Source organism: Cervus elaphus, chromosome 25 (genome assembly GCF_910594005.1).
Source record: "Cervus elaphus chromosome 25, mCerEla1.1, whole genome shotgun sequence".
Taxonomy (NCBI): domain Eukaryota; kingdom Metazoa; phylum Chordata; class Mammalia; order Artiodactyla; family Cervidae; genus Cervus; species Cervus elaphus.
In genome coordinates, this window is record NC_057839.1 from 62,446,095 (window position 1) to 62,468,432 (window position 22,338).

At 44.6% G+C, this 22,338-nt stretch overlaps 1 protein-coding gene and 1 non-coding gene across 3 annotated transcripts in view; both read left to right on the top strand.

Moving 5' to 3' along the window:
- CTNND2 (catenin delta 2) overlaps positions 1-22,338 on the top strand; it is a 1,061,406-nt gene that overhangs the window by 966,163 nt on the left and 72,905 nt on the right. The gene's annotated exons all lie outside the window — the stretch shown is intronic.
- Positions 7,332-7,438, top strand: LOC122684026. Its single transcript, XR_006337922.1, has one exon. It is a non-coding gene; the product is annotated as a U6 spliceosomal RNA (small nuclear RNA).

Below are 22,338 nucleotides of genomic sequence, written 5' to 3' on the forward strand. Positions count from 1 at the left end.
GAGTCGGACACGACTGGGGAACTAACACTTACTTACTTAGCAACCCTCTCTTCTTCCTTGAACACAGCATCAGCACTGCATTCCTAAAACTAGAGCTCCAAGCCTTATTTCTGCTCTGTAAACCAAAGCAGATGAAAAACACTATTTCAGACCATGTTTGGTTGCAGTTATATACTGGAGTCACCCAGGCCCACCCCCAGAGACGCTCAGTTATTAGCACTTATTTTTAAGCTTCCTGGGGGGTTGTAATATCTAACCAGGGTTGAGAACTACTGCTTGAAAGCTCTGTAAGACCCATCAGAAATAAAAACAGCCTGCTAATCTGGAAAACTGTCTTCTCCCAATTTTGAAATGTTTCATAATGACTACAGTCTAAACCTGAAGTCATTATCCCCTGAGTATTTTTCTCTGAGACATTCTCTTTCTTTGATTGCAAGAGACACAGAAATATTTTCCAAAAATGATTCTAATTCAAGCTTCCTCCTTACATTATTGGATGTAATGATAATGACTTTGAAATAACTGATTTCAATTAACATTGCCACTCAGGCGATTGATAGCTGGAGTCAAAACAAAGCATGAATTCTTGCAAATACATAGGCTTCCCAGGTGGAGCTAGTGGTAAAGAACTTGCCTGCAGGAGACCTAAGAGATGTGGGTTCGATCCCTGGGTCAGGAAGTGTCCCTAGAGGAGGAAATGGCAACCTACACCAGTATTCTTGCCTGGATAATCGCATGGACACAGGAGCTTGGCGAGCTACAATCCATGGGATCACAAAGAGTCGGACAGACTGAAATGACTTAGCACAGCACATCAGCTATTTGTTGTAGGATAACCTTTCATAACACACACGTAGTTGAACAAGTCATGAGTCTCTTCAGTTTGACAATGGATTCTAACCTTACTTTTCCATTTAATAAAGCCCCTTATGATGAAAGACTAAGTGAATCATGAGGATGAGTGTAAAGAGCTGTTAAAAACATCAAATTCAAGTGTAAGGCTGATAATAGAGCTCAGGGCTGAGAAGACTACGAGGATTGTCTCGGTTTTTCTGATAGCAGTAGGGTGTCCCCTTGGGACCACCCTTCCCCACTCAGGGTGTCTGAGTTCTCCATCATTTGGGAAGCCTGCGAGTGTTGAAGGATAAAAATGACCACAGGGTACCAATGAGTAAGCAAAGAAGAGCAATAAATAGAAAATATACAGATTAACACTTTGAGATATAACCCTGCTTCAAAAGCATCCTTCAAAAAACGAGAGTGTTGGCATTACCCTTCTGAGAACGGCTTTTTCCTGAGCTGAACCTATTTATCACTTCCTAAATATGCTCTCCTTGGCTGCTACCTTATACCTCTGCCTGGATGATTTATTAAAATGTGTTTTCTTTGATATGCAGAGGTGATGCTAGGCAGTGTGTGCTTTAAGTTGCTTTCAAATCTGAGGTCTCTGGGGTTTGGTGTGAAGGCTGTATCAGCTAAGGGGAAAAGTTAATGGCTTCCCTTGAGGATCCCACCTTTGACCCTTGATTTCTTGGCAGGATGCTAATCTACTGAACTAAGGAATGTTGGGCAATAGGGAGACCAGGGAATAACTCTGTTGACTTCACTGCACATTCCTCATTTGACCTGATGCTGTATATCCTAGTGTTACACACACCTTCCTCTGTGACACCTCACATACTTACTCCAAGAAGCAATACTGCTTCCTTCTCACCAGTTCTCACTGCTGGTCCAGGCTGGGGGAGAAGAGGTAGGAGGTACAAAGAGGTAGGGTGGGTGATGAATATTGACAAAGATAATTCTTGAATGAAGGTACAGGGTATTGTTTCTGAAGCATCATTATAGGGGGAAGTAGAGGAACTGTTCAGTTACCTATTTTCCATGATGCAAAGGACCACAACTAAACTAAAAACATTTGAATTAGAAAGCAGAGCACCTCTCTGGATCAGTACTGTAAATGGTAAGCAAGTGACTGTGCTATGCTACTCAATTGGACAGTAATGATGTGTGAGCAACAGACAATGAATGCCACGTATTGCATAATTAAGTACAATTTGCAAAGAAGCCCATCTTAAAAGGTAAGTGACCTCCTATGGGTAAACAGGATTGCATCCATGGTAATTAGGTGCAAATGGGAAGGGACAAACTGACAGAATCAGGCTTTGTCTTCTGCCCACGTCTGCTTAAGGCAGCATGTCCAGCCGCCCTGCTTTTCAGCTTCCCAGCTGGCTCTCAGAGTCACCCCCAACCAGCTGAGTAGGTGGTCCCTGGGCAGGATGGAGCACAGGATTTAGGGATTTGGAGCGAGTGTGATCCTTGGAGAGCAGTACTGGGGAGGAAAACCGAAACCACAGATGAGAGACAATACCACTGACAGCAACAGCCACAGCTCTGATCCAGGCTTCATCTGCAAACCACCCACTCCTGCTTCTGGAAGGAGGCTGAGGGCCTGGCTTCCACTGGATACAGAATAAACAAACGGCAGCTGCCTAGAATACCAGTTAGTCTAACTAGACAAACCAATCAGTGAGTCCGGCTGTTTGGGTGTCTTCTCTGGGAAAATGTCTATTCAGATCATTCTTAAGCAGAATGGACTCAGGGAATGTTTGCCACTCAGGGGGGGCTTGACTTTGTCCAGTGAGATGAGGGAGGCTGTGAACATGCATACGGGTGGGCTTTCAGGCAGATCAGGTTTATTGGAAGAGTGTGTAGGGAAGCCAAGGATCTGAAAAATCCCAAGCCTTGCGTTCCCTCAGAGAATCTTCACAAAGTCCCCAGGCACGTAGGACCCAGTTTGTAGACCTCTGTCACAGGGTAGCCTGACCCTGGCAGACTCCAGATATGACCTTCCCTTTGCTCCCACCTGGTCAGGGGTGGGTGCTAGGAGAATGTGCTTCTCTGAAGGATTTGCTGTGTTTTGACAAGCTGTTTCCTCACACACCATTTTTGAGCTGCGGTTCCCTAGGGGGAGCTTTACTACGTAGAGAAAAGCAGCCAACTGCATGCTGAGAAACACCAGGCAAGATTTAAGGATTACATTTGAAGCTAATTAAGACTACAGTATGAATTTTATGCCCGATCATAATTTCTTATCTACATAGAAAGTATCATTGTTGAGACAATAAGCAGAGTATTTGAAACTTCCTGGGGACTAATTAAATAGAAGGAAGTCTGGCTCTCAGACTGGAAGCTCCGCACTTCAGTCCTCATACCATAAATGTCTGATGTGATGGTTTAATACAGTTGCCAAGATATTGTACTAAGAAATAGCTGGATACTTCAAGGGGTGAGCATAATTCTCTCCTTGTCTGCTGACTTTGGAAATGTGGAATTAATTATCTCCTCATTCATCATTTGGCCAATATTTATCATGGCATCAATCCCATCAGTCCCATCACTTCATGTCTAATAAATGGGGAAAAAAGTGGAAACAGTGACAGATTTTATTTTCTTGGACACCAAAATCACTGAGAATGGTGACTACAGCCATGAAATTAAAAGACACTCACTCCTTGGAAGTAAAGGACAAACCAAGACAATGTATTAAAAAGCAGAGATATTACTTTGCCAAGAAAGGTCCAAATAGTCAAAGCTATGATTTTCCCATTAGTCATGTATGGATGTGAGAGTTGGACATAAAGAAGGCTGAGTCCTGAAGAATTGATGCTTTTGAATTGTGGTTGAAGAAGACTCTTGAGAGTCCTTTGGACTGCAAGGAGATCCAACCAGTCAATTCTACAGGAAATCGACCCTGAATATTCATTGGAAGGACTGATGCTGAAGCTGAAGCTCCAATACTTTGACCACTTGATATGAAGAGCCATTTCCTTTCATTGGAAAAGATTCTGATCCTGGGAAAGATTGAGAGCATGAGGAAAAGTTAGCAACAGAGGATGAGATGGTTAGATAGCATCACTGACTTAATGGACATGAGTTTGAACACATTCAGAGAGATAGTGAAGGGCAGGGAATCTTGGCATACTGCAGTCCATGGGGTTGCAAAAAGTCCGTCTTGACTTAGTGACTGAACAACAGCAACAAATTGTGTGCCTTTACTGTGTGCTCATTCCAGTAGAGCATCAAACTTCCTGCCTCCTGGACTGTATGGTCCAAGAATGCAAGCAGTTACAAAAGGAAGCAAACAGTATTCACCTTCTGCATTGGATATGACCAAGATAGTTTACAGGATTAGAGTGTAACAAGGGAAGGAAACTGTTGAATGAGAGTTCAGGAAAGGCCTCTACGAGGTGACACCCAAGCAAATCCTCAGTGATGGATGAGAGCCAGATGTTAAACTATCTGGAGAAAGACTTTTCTGGGCAAAGAAGTAGCAGAGCAAAAACTGCTGCAGGAGGGAGCCTGCCATGTGCCTAAGGCGGTGAGAAGGTCAGTGTTTTACAGCCAGTAAATGAGGCAGGAGCAGTTGGAGGTGGTGACGGTGAGTGAAAGAAACCTTTAAGCCTAGAGAGGGTACCTGAAGATTTTTTGCTGTAAGAACATGATGGGATTTATGGTCCTTGAAGTCCTCTCTGGTTGCCGGTCAGAGACCAGACTGTCGGAAAGCAAGGTCAGTGAGGACTTGACTTCAGAGTCTAGGAAGGAGATCATGGTATCATGGTCCAGAGCTGTAGCAAAGGGGGAGGAGCCAGTAGGCCTCAATGAATGGGATGCAAAACACTATAGATAGGAAAAGGAAACCGGACCCAAGCTAATAGAATCAGGAGTTTTGTTAAGGGCTTAAAGTTTGAAATGTCTGTTAGATACAAAAGAGGAAATGCCCGGGAGAAAATGGGGGAAATCAGTTATGATACTTATAGCTGATATATTCATAGATGTATCATCAGTGGGGGGGAAAAAAGATATTTAAAGTCATGGTCCAATTATTTTAATTCCCTAAATGCAGAAGCAGCTACAGGAAGCCTAATCCAAAAATAAAATGCCTAGCCACAGGTGGATAGGCATTTCTTGGCTCATTAACTGAAGATAGGTTTCTTCCATAATTGTATTCTTTCTTTTCCCCTCTGAGTAAAACAGACAAGAGATAGTATTGTTTCTTTTGTGAGTGCTACTGACAAATATAGGACCCTATACAGTCAAATAATGTTAGATTTATCTGTAGGTCATATGTGTGCAGCACTTTGAAGTTTGTCTTACTTAAGGACAGTAAACAGAGCTTATTCAGACACGGCTTTCCCAGTGGCTTAGTGGTAAAGAATCTGCCTGCAATGCAGGGGAACACATCAGGAGCTGAGGGTTCAATCCCTGGGTCCAGAAGACACTCTGGAGAAGGAAATGGCAATCCACTCCAGTATTCTTGCCTGGAAAATCCCATGGACAGAGGTCTCTGGTAATCTACAGTCCTTGGGGTCCCAAAGAGTCAAACATGACTTAGCAACTAAACACACACAACATTCATACACTACAGTTGCGGTATCAGGCCTGTAGATCCACCCCAGGACAAAATACGGCAGTAGGGTGGGGAGAGGGTCAGTCGGTTGAGATTGATGAGCAGTGTGGATTTCCATCCACTGGTCTAGACTCTCTCCTTGGGTGTTATTTGCTTTGCTTCTATTTCCTAAAGCTCATTATTCTGCATGGTCACATTTTGCTATTGAAATTTTCATCTGTCAAGTAATTTGTGTGTGTATGTAGTCATCCCTTATCATAGTGCTTCTGGGAATCAGTGAATCCCTACAAAGAGGACAGTATACCTACTCATTCTGTCTTGTTCAGTTTTCCATGTGTCAGAAATTGTTTTAGGGATGCATATGTGAAATGCCAAGTTATTTATCCATGGAGTATATTATAATGAAAATGAATGGAAATGCTTCTTTGCTAGTACATTTATAAACACAGCAGGAATAGCTACCTCCCCTTGATACCATCCATACAAATGGTCTGGTAGTGAACTTAGCTTTCATTTCTCGCTTATGTGCAGGTCTTGGCAGGAGAGTTTGTCAAACATTTAGAAGTAAGAATAACCTACAGTGACAGAAATGCTTCCAAGAGATATAAATCTAATTGATAGAAGACCACTGGAGACACTTGTAGTCAAGCTTACCTTATTTTACAGGAAAAAAAAATATTTGGCTTCTTCTTTCTTTTGCAATTCTAAGTAAGGTTCAACCAAATTACAGTTCTATTTATAGATAGATAGATGAGATGGGTACAGATAGAGATGACTTCTGTGGTGGTCCAGTGGTTAAAAATCTGCCTCCCAGTACAGGAGATACGGGAGATGTTGGTGCGATCCCCGGGTCAGGAAGATCCCCTGGAGGAGGAAACGGCAACCCAGTCCAGTATTCTTGCCTGGAGAATCCTATAAACAGAGGAGCCTAGCAGGCTACCATCCATGGAGTCACAAAGAGTCGGACAGGACTGAGCCACTGAGCCCACACACATAGGTGTTGATATTGGAAGCAGGGAGTTTTGTGACTTTTTCTTATAAACTGAGTACTGTTTTCATTCATTTGAATTTTAGTTGACTGTGGGTGAATGATTTTCTTAATGTTATATAAAACTGGATTTTGTAGGCCACCAGAGTTTCCGTAAGCAATGTGATTTTTATTCCCAGGCCATTTTGAGAAATTCATGTGACACACGCAAAAATGGGAAGTCATTGTGGTTCTGCTTTCAAATTCCCAACAGCATTTGTACGTGTGTTTGCTCATAATTGAGACCCAGCTCTGTAGTATTGATGGTCCACACAGCCCACCCCATTAAGCAGTCCATATTCTCCCTGTAAGCTTCTTATTTCCTCTAGTTTCCTAACTGCTCCATGAATGAGGCTGTTCCCTGGTCTTGATAGCATCCTGAGACAACTGCCATATACAAAGAGGCTGGAGGAAGGGTGTTGGCAGAGGCATGTGGTTTTCCATAATGCAGATTAAAGGATAAAGTCATAGGTATATAAATAGACATATGTCACAGCAATACAACCCAAGCAGGGACTCCACACACTGAGATTAAGTGAGAAAGGCTCAACGTGGAATCGCCTTTGGGAACAGCCTGGACACATGTTCAGACTTGACCCCAGACTTCTTAAGGCCGAGTCTCTGGTGTGGAGCCTGATCATCTCTCTGTCTCCAAAGCTCCACAGGCAGTTCTAACACCAGTCAGGGTGGAGATCCTGTTCACTCTACTGTGTTAGCTCCCACTAAGCCAGCGATTTCCTCTTATGAACGCATACTGCCCTTTTCAAGCTTGCTGGGCCACTTCATACTGAACCCTAAATGTTTATTTACTAAAGGGCATTAGTATCTTCAGAAGACTTAGGTCAAGTGCCACTAAGGTTGTTCAACTTAAAATACAGAACTTAAAATACAGAAGCAGTGCTCACTTCTTCAGCATGTGCACTAAAATTGGAACGATACAGAGAAGATTAGCATGGCCCTTGTGCAAGGATGACACACACATTAATGAAGCATTTCTTATTTTTAGAGAAGAAAACTTCTTTACCAAAGGGGAAGTGGTGGAGGGATAAATGGGGAATATGGGATTAGCAGATGTGTACTGCCATGTGTAAAACAGATAAACAATGAGGATTTACTGTGTAACAGAGGGGACTACAGTCAATATCTTCTAATAACCTATAATGGAAAATAATTGAAAAATGGAAAATGTGTGTATGTATAACAGAATCATACACAAAGTGATACAGTAAATCACTTTGCTATATACCTGAAACTAACACAAATTGTAAATCAACTGTAATTCAATTTTAAAAAGAAACTTAAAAAAAAAAAAGAAAGAAGAGACTGACTGACCAACTGTGACGTATGGGTCTTATTAAAACAAAATGTATAACAACTAAAACTAATGAAACAATCGGGTGCTTTGGAAAAAATACAAGCCACTTGGAGAGAAAATGTCTTTATTTTGAAATAAGTTGATGGCATCACCGACTCGATGGACAAGAGTTTGAACAAGCTCCAGGAGTTGGTGATGGACAGGGAAGCCTGGCATGCTGCCATCCATGGGGTCGCAAAGAGTCGGACACGACTGAGCGACTGAACTGAACTGATATAAACTATATCAGCTTCTATAACTCATTAGATACGGGAATAGAACTAAACTTTTCCCAGATTCATTTAAATCTATTCTGCGTCTCACTTGTCAATGTTTCTTTCTTTAAATTTACCGGATCGTAGTTGATTTACGGTGTTGTGTTAGTTTCAGATATACAGCAAACTGATTTACTTCTACGTGGGTTCGTTCATTTTCAGATTCTTTTCTCTTATAGGTTCTCACAGAATATTGAGCTCCCTGTGTTACACAGTAGGCCCTTTTTAGTTATCTATCTTATATATAATAAGTAGTGTGTGTATGTTAATCCCAAGCTCTTAATTTATCCCTCTCTCCCCACATTTCCCCTTTGGTAACCATAAATTTGCCTTCAATGTCTGTAAGTCTGTTTTTCAATATTTCTTTAGTAATAATCCAAGTTAACTCACTCAGTGATATTCACTCATTGATAGCCATATTAAAGGCTTCATGCTAGGTACTATGATTGAAAGTGAAAGTCACTCAGTCGTGTCTGGCTCTTCGCGACCCCATGGACCCCCACCAGCTTCCCCTGTCCGTGGAATTCTCCCAGCAGGAATACTGGAGTAGGTTGCCATTCCCTTCTCCAGGGAATCTTCCCAACCCAGGGATCAAACCTGGGTCTCCTGCATTGCAAGCAGATTCTTTACCGTCTGAGCCACCAGGGCGGCTATGATTCCAAGATGGCATTTATTTAAATTCTCAAAAGAAGATTCACTAATAATATTGAGATGTGAAGGACTTTTATTCAGAAATAAAATCTGTTGCTCAGACACCTAATTTTGTTGTTGTTGTTGTTCTACCAGTTTATTGCTACCAACCCATCTCCCTCCACCCTCATGCACACATTCTCAGCCATGTAACCCCATAGACTGCAGCCCGCCAGGCTCCTCTGTCCATGGACTTTTCCAGGCAAGAATGCTGGAGTGGGTTGCCATTTCCTTCTCCAAGACACCTAATTTTGATTCAGGCATTTCTTAGCAAAGGCAGAATGGTAGGAGACAGCCCAGTCCCAGCTCCATGGCCTAGGGTCCCTGCCCAGGACCCAATCCTCAAGACCTGGTGTGTCTAAGAACCCACACGACCACTTGTGCCATGACTTGGGCGCGAACTTCTTTCTGCAGCCAGGAAACCAGCTCAAAGGCAACTTGGTGGTGCAGTTGCCCTCCCATCAGTGAGCCCACCGTAAGCCCTGTCTGGCCAGGCGGTTGCGGCATTCCTATCTGTAGTCCTGACGCACATCACCATCCCCAGCAGTCTTACGTGTGAGCCAGTGGCAGTTCAATCTCTCCAGGCTCTGCTCTTCATTACATGAGTTTTCTTTCTCCAAAGCCAAAGCCAAAGACCACTTAGCATGGTACCACCAAGTACAATCAGCCTCTCAAACAGCCACCACTGGCTTGCCTCGGTATACCCAGCAACTGGCTTCAGATCAGATTGTGGGAGGAAAACTTTTCTGCCAACTTGGGTCTTAGTGGTCAGGGGCAATGAGAGGGAGTGCAAGTTAATTGACAATAGAAGAGCAGGAGAAAAGATAGCATCTATTCACATGCATTCAGGGTACTCAATAATCTGAGTAATTCACTGAACAACCAAGAGTAATGCTTTATATATCAGCGTAATAGTGGGAAGGAGGGGAAAATGGGGTTTCTAGGGGAAATAAATGGAGGCTCTGGTAGCTTCTATAAAATGTATATATACAATTTCTCATCGCCATGCTAATGGTCATTCTCCTTCTTGGCTGGAAGCTCCCCAGAGAGAAGATTGATGGCAGCTTCCTTCTCAAAAAGCTCTGCAATTAGTCAGATAAGGGGGACTCCGAAAGGCATGTCTCTGAATCTGCTGTATCCCAGATGTCTCCCGTTTAAAATAATCTTTATTTCATTCCACTGTGTCCCTTTAATATTGCAGTAGTATTTGTCTAGGGAGCCTTCGGAGAAGGCAATGACACCCCACTCCAGTACTCTTGCCTGGAAATTCCCATGGACGGAGGAGCCTGGTAGGCTGCAGTCCATGGGATCGCTAAGAGTCGGATACGACTGAGCAACTTCACTTTCATTTTTCACTTTCATGCATTGGAGAAGGAAATGGCAACCCACTCCAGTGTTCTTGCCTGGAGAATCCCAGGGACGGGAGAGCCTGGTGGGCTGCCGCCTATGGGGTCGCACAGAGTCAGACACGACTGAAGGGACTTAGCAGCAGCAGCAGGGAGCCTTACTTGTAGCTCCAGTTCCTATGTCCTTAATCCCATATTCTCAGACCTTTCCACTTCATTCATTTCTCAGTCAAGCCTATGGTGGGAAAGAGATGATTTAGGTCTTGCCAGACCTCAAGCCAGGATTCCCAAGTGGTGCTAGTGGTAACCGGCCTGCCAATTCAGAGATATAAGAGATGTAGGTTCCATCCCTGGGTTGGAAAGATCCCCTGGAGGAGGAAATGGCAACCCACTCCAGTTTTCTTGCCTGGAGAATCACATGGACAGAAGAGCCTGGTGGGCTGCAATCCATGGGGTCACAGAGAGTTGGACACGACTGAAGTGACTTAGCACGCACGCACAGACCTCAAGCCAGCATTCGTGTGACAGGTGGCAGCTGTCATGGTTCTCGTCACTAGAGCTTCAGCCAGCCAAGTAGCTGGTACAAAACCCGGGCCTTGTCTCAAAAACCAATTCGAAGCTCTCAGTCTACTGATTAACCTTGGAGAGTACAGTAAAAGTAATACACCAAAAATAGACTATATGATGCGATGGCAATGTCTCTACTTTTTGGATACATGTAAACACAGAACTAACCGGGACCACTCAGTGTGGGGCAAGCCTTCCCTAGTGGCTTAGTGGTAGAGACTCCACCTTCAACGCAGGAGACATGGGAGACGCGAGTTCGATCCCTGGGTTGGGAGGAGGAAATGGCAACCCACTCCAGTATTCTTGCCTGGGAAATCCCATGAAACAGAGGACCTGGCAGGCTACATTTCATGTCACAGAAGAGTCAGACACGACTTAGTTACTAAACAGCAGAGTGGGGCAAATAGCTCTTCATGATAATATTCTTCTAATACAGAAAAATAAATGATGCCTCTCACAGAGACCCTGAAGCATCTAGAAAATACTGAATTGTATTTACTGTGTAACAAGCCTTCAACTTTTATAGACGTCACTCACAGCAGAACCAGACCAAGGGTGAGTTCTCTTTTCAAGGGAGGAAATAGTGATTCAGATGGATGGGAGGCAAGGAATAGGATGAGCTGTCAGGTTGGGGCTGAGAGTTGATACACGTAAGCTGGAACCATGAGATTGGGTTTTGCAGAGGGCCCCTGATGAAGGTAACTGGAAATGTGTTTCTTGCCCTTGGTATCTTTGATATTACTTTTTAGTATCTTTTCCTGTTGCTGACTTTAAACAAATTTTTTAAATTTTGTATTGGCGTATAGTTGATTTACAATGTTGCATGAGTTTCAGGGGTACAGCAAAGTGGTTTCAGTTCAGTTCAGTTCAGTTGCTCAGTCGTGTCTGACTCTTTGCGACCCCATGAATCGCAGCAACCAGACCTCCCTGTCCATCACAAACTCCCAGAGTTTACTCAAACGGTGGTCTGGTATTCCCATCTCCTTCAGAATTTTCCACAGTTTATTGTGATCCACACAGTCAAAGGCTTTGGCGTAGTCAATAAAGCAGAAATAGATGTTTTTCTGGAACTCTCTTGCTTTTTCAATGATCCAGCGGATATCGGCAATTTGATCTCTGGTTCCTCTGCCTTTTCTAAAACCAGCTTGAATATCTGGAAGTTCTCGGTTCACGTATTGCTGAAGCCCTGCTTGGAGAATTTTGAGCGTTACTTTACTAGCGTGCGAGATGACTGTAATTGTGCGGTAGTTTGAGCATTCTTTGGGATTGCCTTTCTTACGGATTGGAATGAAAACTGCCCTTTTCCAGTCCTGTGGCCACTTCTGAGTTTTCCAAATTTGCTGGCATATTGAGTGCAGCACTTTCACAGCATCATCTTTCAGGATTTGAAATAGCTCAACTGGAATTTCATCACCTCCACTAGCTTTGTTCGTAATGATGCTTTCTAAGGCCCACTTGACTTCACATTCCAGGATGTCTGGCTCTAGGTGAGCGATCACACCATTGTGATTATCTGGGTCATGAAGATCTTTTTTGTACAGTTCTTCTGTGTATTCTTGCCACCTCTTCTTAATATCTTCTGCTTCTGTTAGGTCCACACCATTTCTGTCCTTTATTGAACCCATTTTTGCATGAAATGCTCCCTTGATATCTCTAATTTTCTTGAAGAGATCTCTGGTCTTTCCCATTCTGTTGTTTTCCTCTATTTCTTTGCATTGATCGCTGAGGAAGGCTTTCTTATCTCTCCTTGCTATTCTTTGGAACTCTGCATTCAAATAGGAATATCTTTCCTTTTCTCCTTTGCTTTTCACTTCTCTTCTTTTCACAGCTATTTGTAAGGCCTCCTCAGACAACCATTTTGCTTTTTTGCATTTCTTTTCCATGGGGATGGTCTTGATCCCTGTCTCCTGTACAATGTCACGAACCTCCATCCATAGTTCATCAGGCTCTCTGTCTATCAGATCTAGTCCTTTAAATCTATTTCTCACTTCCACTGTATATTCATAAGGGATTTGATTTAGGTCATACCTGAATGGTCTAATGGTTATCCCTACTCTCTTCAGTTTAAGTCTGAATTTGGCAATAAAGAGTTCATGATCTGAGCCACTGTCAGCTCCTGGTCTTGTTTTTGCTGACTATATAGCAAAGTGGTTTAGTTATACATATATCCGTCCTTTTTCAGATCCTTTATCTTATAAGTTATTACAGAATATTGAGTAGAGCTCCTTGTGCCGTACAGTAGGTCTTTGTTGGTTATCATTTGTATACATAGTAGGGTGTATATGTTCATCACAACCTCGTAATTTATCCACCCCCCCCCCAACTTTTTCCTTTGTTAACCTAAGTTTGTTTTCTAAGTCTCTGAGTCTGTCTGTTTCTGTGTTGCAAATAAGTTCATTTGTATCATTTTTTAGATTCCACATATAAGTGGTTATCATGGGATGTTTGCCTTTCTCTGGCTGACTTACTTCTCCTTGCTGACCTTTTATTTCCGGCTCAGTGATCGGAGGTGTTACTGTTCACTTTCTCGCTTAAATCACTTGGGCAGAGTACTTCTTCTCTGTGTCTTTGATTCTTCCTGTTTGAAATGGAGATGAACATAGTGTCGATCTCATAGGACAGTCGTGAGAAATAAAGACATAAGGAGTACTTGGGACCATACCTGAGACCCTGAATTAACCACTAGTTAACTGAGTTATCACTAGTCTTATGCCTCATGGCAACAGCAGCACCGCTAGTTCTAACTAGTATTAGTTCTAGCAGTAGTGTCTGACTTACTTTTGCACCTGCATGGGTTCCCCCCAGTCCAATGGAGGCTCCTAGGCAATGGTGATTCAGTGCGTCTGTTCTGTGAAAAACAGGTTAAAAGCTCTCAGTTTAAAGTTATCTCAGGCCTATTTGCAGTGAGGCCTTTTTTTCCAAAGCCCATTTTTCACTTTATTGTAGACATAAATCTTTTTTTATGCAGATGCTTAAAAATTTTTCCCAATGAAAAACATACTCCTTTCACGAAGACTTTCTATTGGGCCATCATATCTCTATTCTCCCAAGGAGCCCACTGGCAAATAATGGGACACTGAGGGACAGTGTTGGCAATGAGGAACTGAAACGACACGAGGAGCTGGAATCCCTGGTACCTATAATTATATTCACCTGCACATGTGCAGAGCTTGATAAAAAGAAAGAACCTGTTTTGTTATTCCTTAATTTTAAAAGGAAAGAATGCCAAGAACTCTAAGGCTTAATGACCAAAACAAGCATGCCTGAAACAGATTCAGACACATGAGTGCAAAGAAGCAGATCAAATATGTTTTGTGACCAGATACTTGTGGCTCAGCTGGTAAAGAATCTGCCTGCAATGTAGGAGACCTGGTTTCGATCCCTGGGTTGGGAAGATCCCCTGGAGAATGGAAAGGCTACCCACTCCAGTATTCTTGCCTGGAGAATTCCATGGACTGTATAGTCCGTGGGGTCGCAAAGAGTCAGACACGACTGAGTGACTCACTCATTCACTCGCTCACACCCTCCAAGGGGTTCCATCTGTGTCTCTCTTTGATATGCTGTTGTCTGTGTACCATCTTTATGGCGCAACAAAAAGGACCATCTCATGGTGTCACCAGTGAACCACAAAAAAATTGCAGGTAAAATGCACAGTTTTAGGCAAATCCTTTGAGATGAGGATTCCCTGGATGGGTTTGACTGCATTTTCCAGTGTGGTTGAATTCCTTCTTTGGTATTGAATCTGCTCTGCTTTAAACCAAAGAGCTCAGCCTCCTCCTACAGACATTGAAATTAGTCTGTTTCACTCATGGCATCATTTAAGCTTGTTCTTTTCCTCTGATACTTCTTTTATAAGCTTGCCTCCACTTACAAAACCATCAAAGCCTGGAAAGAAATTATTTGACAAGAAAAAAAGAAAAGCACCTTTAGTGTAAGTTTCCAATGAGACCAAATCAATGAGCCACCTGAGGTGAAGTTGGCCCGTCAGTGAGCTTACAGCCAGTCCTGTGTATCATCCTTTCCCTGTTCTCATTTCTCTTTGAAACTTTCGGAAAGCTGTGTACATCCAGTCATATCATTAAGAGGCTGATTGAATCTAAAACCAAACTGTTGCCCTGTTTATGTCTGGTGTAGTCTAAATAGGAAAAAAATAAATCAACTCGCGGGAGGAAAAAAGCGTGATAGGCACAAGCCAAAAGTCACACCTTGTTAATGAAAATATACAAAACTTGTGTTAGGTAATATTGATAATTATTAATAGCCTACATAATGAAGGCAAAGGGCAAAAGGCTTATTGCTTCAAACACCCTTTTGCACCTGAGTTTCTCATGAGAAGAAAAACAGTGGTGCTCAGTGGCGTCCAAGGCTGGCCCCCCAATCTCATTAGCATATTAGCTGTTCCAAGGCTGGCTCCTCAATCTCATTAGAATAGCTGTTACTGAAACCAGGCTATTTCCTGTTCCATTTGGCAAAGGACAGCACCGCTCAATGGAGCTTTGTCAGAGTCTCAGGAGGGTGAGGCGACGTCAGTTCTTCTGAAAGCTTATTCTTCTTAACTTTTTATTTTGTATTGGGGTATAGCCAGTTAACAAGCAATGTTGTGACAGTTTCAGGTGGACAGTGAGGGAACTCTGCTCTACATGTATCCACTCTCCCCCAGATTCCCCTCCCATCCAGGCGGCCACACAGCGTTGAGCAGAGTTCACTGTGCTATGCAGTGGGTCCTTGTTGGTTATCCATTTTCAGCATAGCAGTGTGTACACGTCGATCCCAAACTCCGTAACTATCCCTTCCCCCATCCTTCCACTTGGCAACCATAGACGGTTCCCTAAGTCTGTGAGACACTTTCTGTTTGGTAAGGGGTTCATTTGTATCATTTCTTTTTAGATTCCACCTAGAAGGGATATCATATGATATTTCTCTTTCTCTGCCGAACTTATTTCACTCAGTATGACACTCTCTAGAAGTTTGTTTTGAGCGTCCCAGGTGGCACTAGTGGTAAAGAACCAACCTGTCAGTGCAGAGACATAAGAGAGGCGAATTCTATCCCTGAGTCTGGAAGATCCCCTGGAGGATGGCATGGCAACCCACTCCAGTATTCTTGCCTGGAGAATCCCATGGACAGAGGAGCCTGGCAGGCTACACAGTCCAGAGTCGCAAAGAGCCAGACACGACTGAAGTGACTTAGTACTCCCGCACATAGTTGTTTGAGGCGGGTCTTTCAATGCCTGGACTTGCCACGGTTCAGGATTGGCAGAAAAGGGAGTTCAGGGCATCACAGGGCACAGACCATCTGTTGATGTTTTTCACGGGAGACTTCATGAACCTTTCCCAGAGGTTCCATAACAGTCAAGCTATTTGCCTGGGCTAGAGTCTCCTGGAGTGGTAAGCACAATTCATGAGGACGATGAGATCATTAGGTGATATTCCTGGAGACCATCAGCTGACTTGGAGCCTCCTTGTCCGAGCTGTGTGTGCACGAAGGGATGATGGGGAGTTGGAAGCAGAGGGTTTCCGTTCTCTGTAGTCTGAAAGGGAACGTGCATCTCCAAGACCGCCTGTTTCATGGTGGATGGATAGCCAGATGACACTGAGGGGAAATGGAAGCTCAGATAGCACCAAGCTGTCAATTGTCCAAAGTTGCTTTTCATTTAACTTTAGCAGCATTTGGGCCCCAGGGTCCCCACACTCAATTACTCGTTCCCAAGTAGGTGTGGAAAGTGTGGCGGTGGGGGGGGGTCTCGGTTCTCAAGGACGGGGTTTTTCAGATGGAGACCCATCCCTGGCCCAAGAAACCACACTGATGTATTTATTCCCAGATGTTCAGATTACAGTGCACACTCTAAGCGGCTGTGGAAATGCACAGAAAATAAGCATAACAGGGTGACAAGGCCTTTAAACACACAGCTCTCAGTTGTGAAGAAATGCGTGAGCAAAACTTGAGCATGTTTAACATAAAGTTAATTTTGAAGTTTATTCTCAATTGCTTTGGATCATAGGTCTGGTCATGTCACTCCTGTTTGCCTTTTGAATGAGTCTGAGGCTCAGTGGTAAAGAATCCACCTGCTAAAGCAGGACACTCGGGTTCAATACCTAAGTCAGGAAGATCCCCTGGAGGAGGATATGGCCTGGGAAATGCCATGGGCAGCAGAGCCTAGCAGCCTATACCCCATGGGTCATCAAGAGTCAGACACGACTTAGTGGCTGAACACCAAGGCCAAGAGAATCTCAGACTATCAATAAATATTTGTTGTATGAACAAACAACTAGTATCATGCTTTACGTTCACAGGTCATATGCATTACAGAGTCTGTAGCTACAAAAAAATAAATCTAATTCTATAAGAGCAGAGAGGAATGTCTCAGTTCTCATTGAAAAAAATCTCTTGTCATTCTGATTTCCTAGTGTTAGAACATTCATATACCCTACAGACTTATTTATTAGTGTCAAAGGTCTGTATTTTTGATTTCTCACTTTTTTTCCCACTAGAGGTAGGCATGCCAGGAGAAGTTTCAAATGCATGGATTGAATCCGTGATTCACTGTGTGGTTGAAGCTCCTGTCCATCAAGGCCCAGGTTCTGGTCCCTTCATCTGCACTCCCTACCATGATGAGTGAAGTCAACCATGGAGTTAGTTGTGCGTCCATCGTTCATGTGCTCCTTGTCCTGGCCGGGTTGTAGTATGGCCAATTGCTTGTCTTCCGTCCAGAATTCTCTTCAATTTCAATTTGCCCCTTTTTCTTTCTGCATGTTCTACATCCATCCTAGAGCTGGCAGCATATTTTAATAAAGAACCTCCTTGAGACCCTTGAGAAGGAGAGCCACCAGCCCACCTGGGGGTTTGCTTTAGAATGCACACCTGCTCGGGCTGGTGGAGTGGGTGGTATAGAAATGAACAAAGACCAGCCAAATGAGAAAAGCAAAGGCTGTCTGTTCTAAGCATCTTGTAGCAGGGGAGTCCGCCACCATCACTTGTGTTTGGCCGAGACTCGTAGGCAGGCAGGGTAGCTGGAAAGCTTCATATCGGAGAAAAGGGGACATTTATGGGGGCCCCAATGAGAGGTTGCTGGCCTGAGGAAGCTGGAGGAAGGCCAAGGAGAAGTGGACCACCCCCTGTGATTAATTAGGGGTGCGTGTTTGACTTTCTCTGGTTGGTTTTCAGTTGGTCCCCAAGTTGACTGTGACCCCATGGACTGTATAGCCCGCCAGGCTCCTTTGTCCATGGGATTTTCCAGGCAAGAATACTGGAGTGGGTTGCCATTTCCACCTCCAGGGGAATCTTCCCAACCCAGGGGTTGAAACCGCATCTCTTATGTCTCCTGCATTGAGAGGCGGATTCTTTACCACTGTGCCACCTGGGAAGCTCAAGCTGTCACTTATTAATCAAGTACTAGCCATTTGAGGACAGTTGTTCCAGAAGTGACTGTTTAGCTCTCCGGATTGTCATGAGAGATAACATGAATTTCCTGTCAGTCTACCTTAGAGCAGGCTGCCTTCCTAAGTTTACTCTATAAAGAGCTGTTTTCCTGGGCAGGTTGCTTCAGGTTGGGGATAAAGTTCTGCTTTTATATGTGGTCTGACCACTGTCCATTTGTATGCAGGCGAATTCTTTACCACTGAGTCACCTTGGAAGCCCATCCAGAGTGTTAGCCCGCAGGAAAGAGCGTAATTTCTTGTCTCTTTGGATCTGTTTTCCACTGGGACCTGAGTTGGTGGATAACTCTGAGTATGTTTTTTTAGCAAAAAAAGTATTCACGAATTCTTGGTCTCAAGGTCTAGGGACTCGCAGACCTCAGTGAAGAAAGAAGAAATATATGGTTTGAAAGAAGAAAGAAATACATCAGAGTTTGGTAGAGCGGGAAGGAAAAATTGCACTCAGTTAGAACTCCTCAGACTAACAACATGTACACAGTTCTATTGTCCAAACCACTTAAAAAACAAATTGCTAAGAAGAGATTATTGAAAAGGTGCTTTATTGAAGCCATTAGATTCTTTCATTGAACATTTGTTGGACCCCATTATGTGCCTGGCCCTGGAAATATCTCCACTATTATTTGTTAACTGCAGTCTGTAATCACACAGGGGAAAACATCATATATTTTCACTAAGACTGAATAGCTAAGGCCAACAAATTTAATATTTCAATGAAATTACTAACTTCCAGGAGAGATACACAGTGAGATAATCCTTGCTTAAGGAAAAAGCACTCTTCATGTTCCTTTTGTGCAAGTGGTCTTGAAACCAATTATTTATTGAACATATACATGCCCAAGGGACTGTCTGGAAAATGGAAAGTATTTCCAGACTTGAAGGAATTTAAGGAAGCATTGTAGATAAGAGGTGGATGCGTACATCAGCATTGCATTGCGTGCATGTGTGCTCAGTCACCTCAGTTGTGTCCAACTCTTTGCAACCCCATGGACTATAGCCCACCAGAATGCTCTGTCCATGGGATTCTCCAGGCAAGAACACTGAAGTAGGTTGCTGTGCCCTCCTCCAGGGGATATTCCTGACCTGGGAATTGAACCTGCGTCTGCCTACGTCTCCTGCATTGCAGATGGATCCTTTACCCACTGAGCCACGTGGGAAACCCCAGCCTTGCATTGGTAGATGGTGAATTTGCCTCCTGCAGGGAAAACACGCAAGGAATCCCTGGGGTCTCCTTGCGGAGGGTGCCATTTCCCTGTGGCTGGTGAGAAAGGGAGTTATCATAACACATTTGACAAGTCTTAACATTTCCATTTGTCAGGTTGAAAGTACACCGTCCATGCCAGTGCATGTTTAGACATTTATTTTTCTTATATTACACTCGAGACAAGTGAGAGAGGAAGTTTGACAAGCAATTTGTGCTATGTCAGTTACACCAAATCACAGCCCATGTCTGCCCCTCTAATCACACAAAGCCCATGAGGCGTGAAGTTCCAGGGGTTCATGAGGTTACTGAGACGCATGGAAAAGACACAAGGAGACGTTAGCAAACAGAATCTTCTCATCCGTCACTTGCTATGACTGTCTTGTGATGTTTAGAAGTGACTCATCTTCACCCATCTCTAGGGGCTCCCTGGTGTGTGCTAAGTCGCTTCAGTCATGTCTGATTCCTTGCAATCCCATGGGCTATAGCCCGCCAGGCTCCTCTGTCCATGGGGATTCTCCAGGCGAGAATACTGGAGTGGGTTGCCTTGCCCTCCTCCAGGGGATCTTCCCAATCAGGGATGGAACCCACATCTGTGGCTCCTGCATTGCTGGTGGATTCTTTACCTCTGAGCCCTGGGGAAGCCTGGTTACCTGGTGTTATAAGGTAAATGTTCATGCCCTGCCCCCCCCCCCCCCCCGAATCCATTCAGTGAAGCCTTAACCCCCAATTTGAAGGTATTCAGAGATGGGACCATTAGGAGTTGCTTATGCTTGGATGAGATCATGAGGGTGAGGCCCTCCTGATGGGATTAGTGCCCTTAGAAGGAGAGGATGTGAAAAACTGGGGAAAGGCCATGTGAGCACATGGAGAAAAGTGCTGTCTACAGGCCTGGAATGCCAGGAACCCTGCCTCCCAGCACCTTAATCGTGGCCTGTCCCTCCTCAGCTAAGCTGCCCAGTCTGCATTATTATGTCACACAGCAGCCCAAGATGACGAAGATCTGTTTTTCCTGAGTCTCTAGAGCAGTGACTGTCAGCAAGGCACCATTCTGCACCCGCATCCCACCCATCGTCCCACACCAGGCGGTATTTGGCCAGGTCTGGAGATGCTTTTTGTCGTTATACTGGGTTTGCTCCTGAGATCTAGTGTATAGAGGCCAGGGAAGCTGCTGGCCATCCAGTATACAGGACATTCCCCCTGCCCCCCACCCACGGTAAAGCATGATGTAGCCAGTCATGTATGCATGTGAGAGTTGGACTATAGAGAAAGTTGAGCACTGAAGAATTGATGCTTTTGAACGTGGTGTTGGAGAAGACTCTTGAGAGTCCCTTGGAATGCAAGGAGATCCAACCAGTCCATCCTAAAGGAGATCAGTCCTGGGTGTTCATTGGAAGGACTGATGTTGAAGCTGAAACTCCAATCCTTTGGCCACCTGGTATGAAGAGCTGACCCATTGGAAAAGTCCCTGATGCTGGGAGGGATTGGGGGGAGGAGGAGAAGGGGACAACAGAGGATGAGATGGTTGGCTGGCATCACCGACTCAATGGGCATGAGTTTGAGTAAACTCCGGGAGTTGGTGATGGACGGGGAGGCCTGGCGTGCTGCGGTCCATGGGGTTGCTAAGTGTTGGACACGACTGAGCGACTGGACTGAACTGAACTGAGCCCCAAAGAGCCATAATGCCAAAACTGAGGAAAATGACTCCACATTTGGTACAAACATCTCCCCCAAAGCCCTGGCAAACCCCACTTCTCTTCAACAGCATTATTAACTCCTGTCTTTGTCTGATAATTCCAGAAACCACCCTGACTAGGTGGTTTGATTAGGAAGCCCTTCAACGCACTGCTTGTGAGGCCAGATGACTTGAGCTGGAAATAGCAGATGCGGCCCCTGCAAGTGGTCGAGCTGTACCCCCTCATCCGTGGTTGAGTCCGCACACCGTCCTCTCCCTGTGGGCTCACGCCAGAGTGCGGGGGGAGTTCCAGCAGCTCACGTGTGTGTGATGGGCATCCCCGGGGTGGCTGCTGGCACCAAGAGAGAATGTTCCTAAAGCCCTCCTGTAGCCAGCTCTCTTCAAACCATTTCTCTTGCTCTGCTTAGACCCTTGTGGTTTCCCGGGCAACTCAACGCATTACCGAAAAATATATGCCTGCAAGATTTTGATGGTAAAAATAAAACAACTTCACGTTAAATTTGGGACTTGTGTTCGAGATCATTCAAAGCTCTGAAAGCAACCCCCTTCGCTTGTGCTTCAGTTTTAAGTCCGATTTTGGGATGCCTCACTGGCATTTGCGTTGGTTGGGATTGAACAGGTTGTGCTTTATTTGTGGCTCCTGTTTAGATGCAGGGCTTGGGTGGTGCGTTGCTCAGCGCAGTGTTTGTGGAACGCCTGCCTCCATCCAGGCCAGTCCCAGGTACCAGGAGCTCAGGCGATAAGGTCCTCAAGGAGGTTACTGAGGTGAACAGACCCTTGCGTTCTGCGAGAGATAAGCTTGGATTGGAGGGGGCAGGGGAGCTGAAGCATCTTTGGGAGAAGCGGATATAGGAGCAACCTCCTAAACGATGTGACCCCCGAGCTGAGCCTGGACAAGTCAGAGGTAACCAGACACAGGGACAAACCACGGAGGAATCGCAGCAGGAGCAACAGGAGTTACGCCCCCGAGACTCAACTCCTGTGCAAGTAGTCACAGAATTACAGCAGAGTCACCTGGAGGGAGGAGAGAGAGTACCACATACTGCCGCATGCTCCCAGTTAATTCTAAGAGAAAGAAGTGAAGTCGCTCAGTCATGTCTGACTCTTTGTGACCCCATGAACTGTAACCTGCCAGGCTCCTCCATCCATGGGATTTTCCAGGCAAGAATACTGGCATAGGTTGCTATTTCCTTCTCCAGGGGATCTTCCCAACCCAGGGATCGATCCTGGGTCTCCCACACTGCAGGCAGACTCTTTACTGTCTGAGCCACTATTTGCGACCCCATGGTTTATACAGTCCATGGAATTCTCCAGGCCAGAATACTAGAGTGGGTAGCCTTTCTC